Consider the following 9,683-nt stretch of genomic DNA (forward strand, 5'->3'; position numbering starts at 1 on the left):
TCTTCTTCTTCTTCTTCTTCTTCTTCTTCTTCTTCTTCTTCTTCTTCAAGATAAGGTTTCTCTGTGTAGCCTTGGCTGTCCTGGACACACTTTGTAGACCACACTGGCCTCTAACTCATAGAGATCCTCCTGCCTCTGCCTCCCTGAGTGCTGAGATTATAGGTTCACCACCATAACTGCTGTCTTTACTTTTTTTCAAATGTTCTTTCAATCCCTCTTTCTTTCCTCCTTGTTCAGAATGGGGCGCCAATGAGATGTTTTTACAAGTCTGTTATTACTGTCTGACGGTCCAGCTGACTTTCTATTTGTTCCCTCAGTCTATTTTCTCTCTGGTCTTCAGACTGGCTGGCTTCCACGGCTGTGGCAAACACCTCTCTGGTTCTACAGCCTGTCCTCTTGGCTCCATTATTGCTCTCACAAAGTGAGGTTTTATTTCTTGTCATTATATTTCTCAGTTCTCTACTTCCAACTGACTCTGTTTCATAATTTGTACTTCTCCAATGATATTTTCTATTTTCTCTTGTTTCAAGAGAATTTGCAGTTACTCATGGAAGATGTTTGAAAAAATGATCATTGTCTTAAAGTCTTTGTTAGATGACTGTAATGTTCTGATTGAACTGTTAGGTTTTTTTTTTTAATTCTAGATGTGATTTTGTTATTCTGGTTCTTGGCATGACTGCTTCATTGCATTTATATTTTATGAAGTTTGGTTATCAAGAGACTCTAGTGTGTGTGTGTGTGTGTGTGTGTGTGTGTGTGTATGTGTTTATGTGTGTGTGTGGTGTGTGCATATGTGTGCCCTTGTGTATTCTAGTGAGCATACCTATACCCATGCATACACATACAGAGGAAAATGAGTATCTTTCTCTATCATCCTCCAGCTTATTCCCTTAAGACAGACTCTTCATTGAACTGGAAGTCTGCTGTTTGGGGGACAGTGGTTGACCAGAATCTACCTGCTTCCACCCCCCCCCATGCTGGGATTAAAGGCATGAAAGGCCATACCCAGCTTTTATGCAGGTGCTGGGGAATCAAGCTCAAGTCCTCGAACTTGCACAGCAAGTACTCTTACCACTGAGCCAAGACCCCAGGGCCCAGCTTAGAAGACTCTAACTCCCATTTAACTCTTAGATTTTGGCATTCAGTCATTCTATGTGAGCTTGGAATGTAGGTCCTAGGTTATGGGTCTGATGACAATTTATCTTTTGTGTCTATTTTTTTTTTTTATAATATGTTGATCATGTCCTTAGTATCATGACCAAAAATGTCTCTAGATAGGACCAAAAGTTCTCAGGGGTAGGGGGTCACTTTAGTTGAGGACTCCTCTTTTTTAGAGGTCAGAATAATCCAGTATCTCCAGTGTGGAGTAGAATACAACTCTATGAGGAGAGAAATTACCTTTTTTCCAAAGCAGAGATGCACCTCTGGATCTCATCACTTTGTGAGTCAATGAAAAAGCTCCATCCTCCTCTTTCTGCAACTGCCCACACTTGCGACTAAGATGCTGGCAATGGAGTAGGCTCTGATTTTCTTAACAAACCAGCTCCTAGGTTGGTTTAGCCCTTGACAAACAAGTAACCCTTTTTAAAGACATTATGGCTTTCAGGTTTAAAGTGATATCCTTCTAGAATCGAGTGTACCATTATAGTCAGCTTGAGATGAACCTGCCAGAGATCACCCTCAGATTCGTCCTTTTTGACTTGTTAGTTTCTTTCTATTTTTATACACTAAAAGGATAGTAACATGACCTTTTGAAAGTTTTTGCTTGTCTGCCTAAAAACAGCACTTCTTCACATAATCAAGGAAAGGTGCTGTGCTTTTACCAAGGCCCTTATCTTAGAAACTGTTTCCACTCATTTGGTCAAGAGTTGATTCGGTTAGTTGTTCACTGAATATGGATAGACGTGCCTTTCTCTAACTACACAAAACTGAGATGAAACCAGGTTTACAAAGCAGCTGAGTTTGAAGCTGTCAGCTCTCTTTGGCAATTTTCTGCTCCCCTCCTGAGTTTGTGGCATTGCATTTTAATTAATTAATTAATTAATTAATTAATTAATTAATTAATTGTCATGCTTCTGATTAACTCAGATGTACCCATAGTAACTGACTTGCCACCAATCTCCTCTAGAATGTTCCTGGTATTTGAGGGCACTCCAAGCAATTCCAATTTGTTTCCTAGGTGCCCAAAATAAATTAGATGAAATCAAACCCAACTCTCTTTATTACAAAAGCTGGCTTCTTGCAAACTTGGTCTCCTGGGGATGAAGATGTTTCACAAACTGTGGATTCCTTGGGCAGAATTGTAGCTAGTTCTTAGATGTTCAAAGCAAAAATTTCCTGCAACTCTGGCCCATCCCTACATCTTAGTCCTGAAAGATGTCAACATATCTGCTGTGACCTTCTTTCTGCCTTTTCTTCTTGTCTGTCCATTTCTTAAGATTCAAAGGGCGTCATGGCAAAAGGGATATGAAAAAGGTACAGATGGGCACTAGATAAAGCTTAGCTTTGTGTCTGCAAAGTTGTCTATGCAGAGGCCACTTTTCTTGTGAGCTCCATGGGATAGTTGCCGTGATGATTTCTTTTCTGTTCTGACATGTAATGGTGTCTCCACTTGCTACCACTGTCTTAGCAGGAAGTAGGTTTTATATACTCTTGGATTTTTTTTTTTTTTTTTTGTGGCATTAGTATGAGCATTCATGTTTTTATCAGCCTGGCTGTTTTTTTGGGTCCAGCAGCCAAAGAACCAGTTAGGAAACTCTAACCCTCAGCCCCTGTCCTACTGCTGATCAAAGCTGTTTATAACCAGTAACATTGCTGCTAAGATTCTAAGGGTGAGAAGAGGACCGAGGAAATGCTTGCAACCAACTGGGCTGGCTGGACCACACTACTCTGTTAGCACGGCCTGGCTGCTTGCTTGCAATTTTTTGTTGGCTTCTGAAAATGTGTGTGCTCCAAAGAAAAAGCTGTTTTCACAAGCCCTCAACATTGTGCACTCCGCAGTCAAGTTCCTGACTTCAAATTGTGGGTTCGGTTCTTCCCACTTGTGTGGTCATGTGAGGCAGTAAAACTTTATACCTGTTTTCTTGACTGTGAAATGAAGGCAGTGATATAATACCCCACTCACAGCTTTGCAGGACTCATGAGATGAGACAATCAACATGGGTGCTATGCACAGCCCAGAGGGTTTTTACTGTTCAGCATTTACTAGGTTTTATGATAAGAATAGCTTCTAGAGCAGTAGTTCTCAAGCTTCCTAGTGCCATGACCCTTTAATACAGTTCCTCATGTTGTGGTGACCCCTAGCCATAAATTATTTTTGTTGCTTCTTCATAACTGTAATTTTGCTACTGCTATGAAACATAAAGTATATACCTGTGTTTTCCAGTGGTCTTAGGTGACTGCTGTGAAAGGGCCATTAGATTCCCTAAGGGGTTGGGATCCATAAGTTGAACTTTGCTGTTTAAGAACAAGAATGTTAGCACTTGCACCTACCAACTGAAGGAATCATTCTAGGGACCTCCATGAAGTGTATGGCTTTGGGAGGTGCATCTATGGGAATACGTTAGAGATATGTTTTCCGATAAAAGCATGGTAGAAGGATCGATTCTGCCATGAGACTGCTGAGTAATAGCATTATGAATTTTTTTCCAGAAAATATTCAGGGGGAAACAATTTCCAAGAAGATTTTACACTTGTCTTAAGGCCAACATTAGCTTTCAAGCTGAAGAAAAAGCTTTATTCTTTTTCTTTATTCTATTTGGGGCTTTCCGTTAAGGCTGCCATGACCCAGACTTTCCCACTAGCCTCTGTTACATTTCTCAAAAATTGAAAAAGGCATGTGAAATTGGCCTGAAGTCTGAGGTTGGTGACTTATGATCAAGTATGAGAGGTAGAAATGAGCCAGCATGCTGCTGAGTTCGGGTCATAAAAATATGAGGTAGGGTATGAAGAACAGCAAACAGTGTTGAGTTGATATCTGTTTTAGGTAAAACAGAGTTTGAACTAAATTATAATTACAAGTATTTTCAGTGAAACAGAAAATATGGGAAATTAAAACATATCCTACAACCTATCAAATTCTTAGTATTAAAAAAAACCGATTTTGAATATATAGCCCAAATATGATCAGTTAAAAGTCTTTTCTTCTTGGTTACTCTTCTTTGAGGAGACCACACTCATGCTCTTGTATGTTTTACTTTCTTCCCAGGTGCCTCTTTTATTTTCTTAACCCTTGTTCTTAAGAAAGCAGATAGAAGGCAGGAAGCTAAATCAATGATGAAGGAAATACACATTAACTAAATCGACCTCATAAAAGACTGGAATTTTTTCCCTGTTTGAGGATGGAAGTATTCCTCATGACTTCAGTAAACTAAGAAAAATAAGAAAAACAGGTACTGTGAAAGTTTCTTGGTACTCTAGCTTTTCTACCACATCACTTTTTTCCTATAGCTCGGAAGTAGACAATAAGAAACCAGGTGGTGAGTCATTTAGTAGCTCCACAGAAAAGAAAGCCACTGTTCCCATGTAGAAGGAATCTCTTGTGTCTGTATGGAAGCATCACATGTCAACAAAGAGGAAATAGAAAGTGGGACATCCAGCAGGAGAAAGAATTCTGGGATAGAGTTAGGTGCCCGAGATTCAGCTGGCAAGATATGAGGACAGACATATCGAACCTGAGCACAGGTAACCAATGACATGACAAAATCTAGACAAGTAAAATGAGTTATTTTAAGTTATGAGCTACTCAGAGAAGAGCCTATGTATATGGCCTAAGTATTTGTAAAATAATATTTTGAGACTCATGAGTCATTCCAGGAGCTGGGGATGGGAGGAAAACCCCCATCCACAGGGTCAAAAGAGAAAACGACTGTTCCCACGCTCAGAACTACTAAGACAGTGTTACACAATCCCCCTCCCTTTGCAATGAGTACCTGATCAGACCATACCAGAGCACCCTGCATGAGTGCTACGGACTATCTGTGCCTTTTGTTCCCAAATCTATATACTGTGAGATGGTATATGGAGCTGGAGTCTTTAGGAAGCTCTCATGCTAAGACTGATGCCGTTAAGACAAGAGACCATAGAAAGCCTTGTTCTTTCTCTGTACCATGTGAGATTGCAGCCAGGATCAGCATCCTCACAAGTGGTGGGCTGGGCAGGGACTTTGATCTCGGACTTCCTATCACCCATGACTATACAGCAATAAGCTTCTGTTGTTTAAACTACTTTGTCTACTATATATATATATATTTTTTTAAACCAACCTGAATGACCAAGACAGTCATAGACTAGGTGTACCAAGTCTAGCTTCCATCTATCTTTTTAAATAGGAAAAAGAAAAAGTCATTAATAGTACAACACAAAAAGATGGTGTATCCATGTGACTTGGTGTGAACTCCCAGAGTTCCTTCTACCTACGAAAGAAATAGACTGAGAAAGAAAGGGCATTACATTAAGCATTAGTAGATAGTGTCCATTTACTATTATGTATTATTTCCATAAAATTATTAAAGCAAATATGCCATTTATATAGATAAAAGCTATGTTAATTAAGCTTAGCAATGGTCCAAGCATACTCAGCACTCTTTACATAGCCTCTCATGTTTGTATTTTTTTTTAAAGCACACATTATTACATCATTTGGCAATTGAAGAAGCCTGCATGAGTTAAATAACTTACCAAAGAACAACAGGTTGAACAACTGGCAGAAATGTCAGTTGAAACTATTATTTATCTCAACTCAGAACCCTGCTGTCCCATTGGAGCTCTGTGTACTACTGTTGCAGTTTTTCAAAATCTTAAGATTTACCAAAATAAAGTGACTGTATTTATGTAATTATTTATCATTTTTGTTTGTCTGGTTGGTTGGTTGTTTTTTTTTTTTTTTTTTTGAGACAGGGTTTTTTGTGTATCCCTGGCTGTCCTAGAACTAGCTCTATAGAGCAGTTGTCCTCAACTCAAAGAGATCTGCCTGCCTCTGCCTCCCAAGTGCTGGGATTAAAGACGTGTACCACCACCACCCAGCCAAAATGATCGTTTTAAGAAGTAAAATAAAATCCATCATCTTCGTTAGTCTAAGGTTCTTTCTCTGTAAATAGCTTTTAAAAGAGTTTTCCTTTTTTATTTTTATTTTTTATTTTTTGCTTAAATGTCAGTATTATTAGAAATACTCAGAAATAGAATGTCACCTTTTCATCCAGGGCTCCTTTCAGCACCTGGAAGGCAAGGCCTTACACCCCCCTGTAAAGCGTATTGGAGCCTGCCCTATGGGAAGCTCCTGATAAACAGGGGGGCATCATCACCATCACCACCACTGTGGCCACAGACTTCACAGGTCTTCATTTACATTGTATTTTTTAAAATCAGAAAATGCATTTCTCTCTCTCTCTCCCTCTCTCTCTCTCTCTCTCTCCCTCTCCTCCTCCCCTCACTCCCGGTCTGAATGCCACAGGAGCAAGAAATGGAGTGATGGTCAATAAAATTTCCAGTGCTTACACTTCAGATCCTTCAGCAGTGGATCTTCAAACAGGCAGGCAGTTTGTCTCTGATTCTCATTTGCCTTTGCCCTAGAAGGCGGCTGTTCTCTCTCTGGCTCAGGACCATAACAATGTTGTCATCCAGCTGATGCTTAGGGTAGGGTTGCAATGGACTTATACGTTATCCTGTTGCAAAAGGCAGTTTCCCCCATGCATGCCCTCCTTCAGGCGCAAGCTACATCAGCCATGATGCCTGCAAGGCAACACATCAAGGGAGGTACCATAAATAAAAGAAAATGGATGGGGCTCTCATGCTTAGTGGACAGTTTTTAAAAGGGTCAAGTGGTTTTGTTTGCCTGATAAATTAAATATTTGTTATGTCATGGCCCGACTTCCACTAAGTGCCAGCAGGTGTTCATATATTCCTGGGAACGAAGCAGATTGAGGGCACAGAGAACAAAAGACCTGATACAAACTCTGAAAAAGCAGTTCGCTGTAGGTTTCCTGGTACAGCAGGCTCCGTGCGCTCACTGGGGCGGTGCCCTCATGGTGAGCGTGCTCAGTCTGTTCTTAGTGTGTGTTTTCAAGGATGCTGGCTGGAGGAAACTGTAAAAAAGAAATCTCCAAGCTCAGCACTACCCCACAGAACTTTCTTTAATAGGGAAGATTCCTATTTTGTCCTTGACCAGTGGCATAGCAACTAGCTGCATGTTGTCACTGGGCTTCTGAAATGTCACCAGTGCCACAAAGAATATAAGATTAATTTGAATTTAAATAGTTCCGTGTGCCTGGTCTTTTTGCCCTTACAATATTAGGGTGACTAAACAATCTTAGCTGACCCAGGACTCGCTAGTTCTGAAACCTTCTCAGGCAAGCTAAGCCAGTTGGGTAAACGGCAAGAGCCAATCTTGCTTGTCAGCTTATTAGATGAAGAAATACCCGGGGAATCAGTGAAACACACCTCTAGATATTCTGTGACGATTTCCCCAGAAGAGATTAGATCTTGAGGCTCAGACTGAGTGACCAGACTAATACCCCGATAAACTCACGAGATAATGATATTATTTGGAGGCGGCAAAAAGTAGGTGTGGGTGTGGGTGTGGTGGGGACTAACTTCTGTGGAAAGCAGTGTGCCGGTGACTCCTCCTTGGGACCTATGTCCTACACCACTGTCCTCTCTTCTTTTTCTGTCTCCTGCCTGTCTGCTCAGAAATGAAGAGCCTGCCTCGCCACATGATTCCACCATAGTGATCCTAAGCGTGTGGGACCAGCAGCCACTGAACTCTCAAGCTTGTTGTGTCGTGGCAATGCAAGAGTCATACATGCATCGTGCGACAGTAGATCCCATTTTTAAACGTTTAGCAACTGTCAAAGTAGAATTTGCTATGCATGAAACGTGGTACATGTAGAAGAGAAGGGAGAGAGAACCGTGCATACTGGCATGGAACTGACCTTTTCTCTGTAAAGGAAATGCAAATCCTAAAGGTGAGGATTCTTAGAACTGAGGCAACCTGTGAAACCTCAGTGAAAATTTTTAACAAAACACACCCACCAGAACACCAGGTGCAGAACACAACAGTAGCTAACTTAGATATGTTATTCAGATCACTGGAGAGTAAAAGGCTATCAGTTGCCTCATTAAACTATTACAATAGCTTGGTGTCCCTGATCCTAGGCGATTTCTGATTCACTGCAAGTTTTTTTTTTTTAAATTGAATTTCATTTTCCTGCAATCGGCTTCTGCATTCTAACAGTCTACCTACCTCCCCCCCTACAGCCTGAATCCTCCCCCTAGAAATGGATCCCTTTCAGTATTTCCTTCAATTAAATCACAAATAAGTCTAAGAGGGGGTCACATGAGACTGTGTACTGGTACCGTATTTTGTAATTATGTCTCTTTGCTTTATTGATCTCAACTATCAGGGTCCCGGAGGAAAGAAGTCTTGGTTTCACGTCCTATCAAAATTCAGATGTGTTCTGCTCCTCGTAGATGTATATTGATTAGCAACTGTGACCAATCCAAATTGTAATAAAACATTCTTTTCTATATTTTGAAGAAGAACCAATTACTTTGAAAGTTCCCCATGTGTTGCTGTTTGCTGCTCTGAAATGGTTGGGACCAGAAGCTTTTTTGATTCATTCCAGTTTGAAAATGTGACATAGACTGCACCAATGAGGCCCTTCTAACATGAAAATCTAGAACCAGAAACTCTCTGAACATGTTGCCAGCATGCTCATCAATATGTCACATTTCAGAGCATTTCCAACTGAATACAATAGTGGTCACCTGAATCACAGTGCCCTATCTATCCATCTTGGGTCTCTTTGAGCCTCTGAGGAGAGATTGTACACGTTTTGTTAGTAAGCCCTTATTGCTTAGATACTTCCTCTCGAAGTGTTGTATGGTTCAGTTAATCAGTTTATGCATTTCTGGTCCCTGGAGGGTAGTAGTGGAGACCAGAGTCACAATGTCTGACATAATTACAAGCATAAAGTCAAGGCCATGGGTCTGGGTTTGTTGTTTTCAAGTGTCTCTCCATGTAGCATGTTGGCTTTCAATTCCATGTTGGCCTCAAGTTAACAATCCTCTTCCCTTGCGTTAGTCTCCTTCATGCTAAGATTACAAGCATGCCTCACCATGTTTGACAGGTCTACATTTTTTGGTTGTTTGTTTTAACAAACAAATTTCTCTCTCTCTCTCTCTGAGACTGTCTCTCCAGCTTCATTGCCTGGTGCATAGGAAGTACTTGGGAGTGTTGTCTTAAAATAGAATTCCTAGCCCCACGCCCACAGAGTCTGCTTTAATGTGTCTGAGGAAGTGTCTCTTGAAATAATCAAAGCGTAAAGAGTCAATTTTTCCCCCTTGGGTATGGACCCAAGAAATGTTGTTTAATTATTAAAAATATGCAAAGAGGGGCTGAAGAGATGGGTCAGAGGTTAAGAGTACTGGATGTTCTTCCAAAGGTACTGAGTTCAATTCCCAGCAACCATATGGTGACTCACAACCATCTATAATGAGATCTGGTGCCCTCTTTCTGACATGCAGGTGTATGTGCAGGCAGAACACTGTATACATTATAAATAAATAAATCTTAAATATATATATATATATATATATATATATATATATATATATATATACACACACACACACACACATACATATATACACACGCAAAGGGGTTTACATTAAAATGAAACTTTCCT

Source organism: Psammomys obesus, unplaced genomic scaffold, assembly GCF_907164565.1.
Source record: "Psammomys obesus unplaced genomic scaffold, mPsaObe1.curated_primary_1811, whole genome shotgun sequence".
Taxonomy (NCBI): Eukaryota; Metazoa; Chordata; class Mammalia; order Rodentia; family Muridae; genus Psammomys; species Psammomys obesus.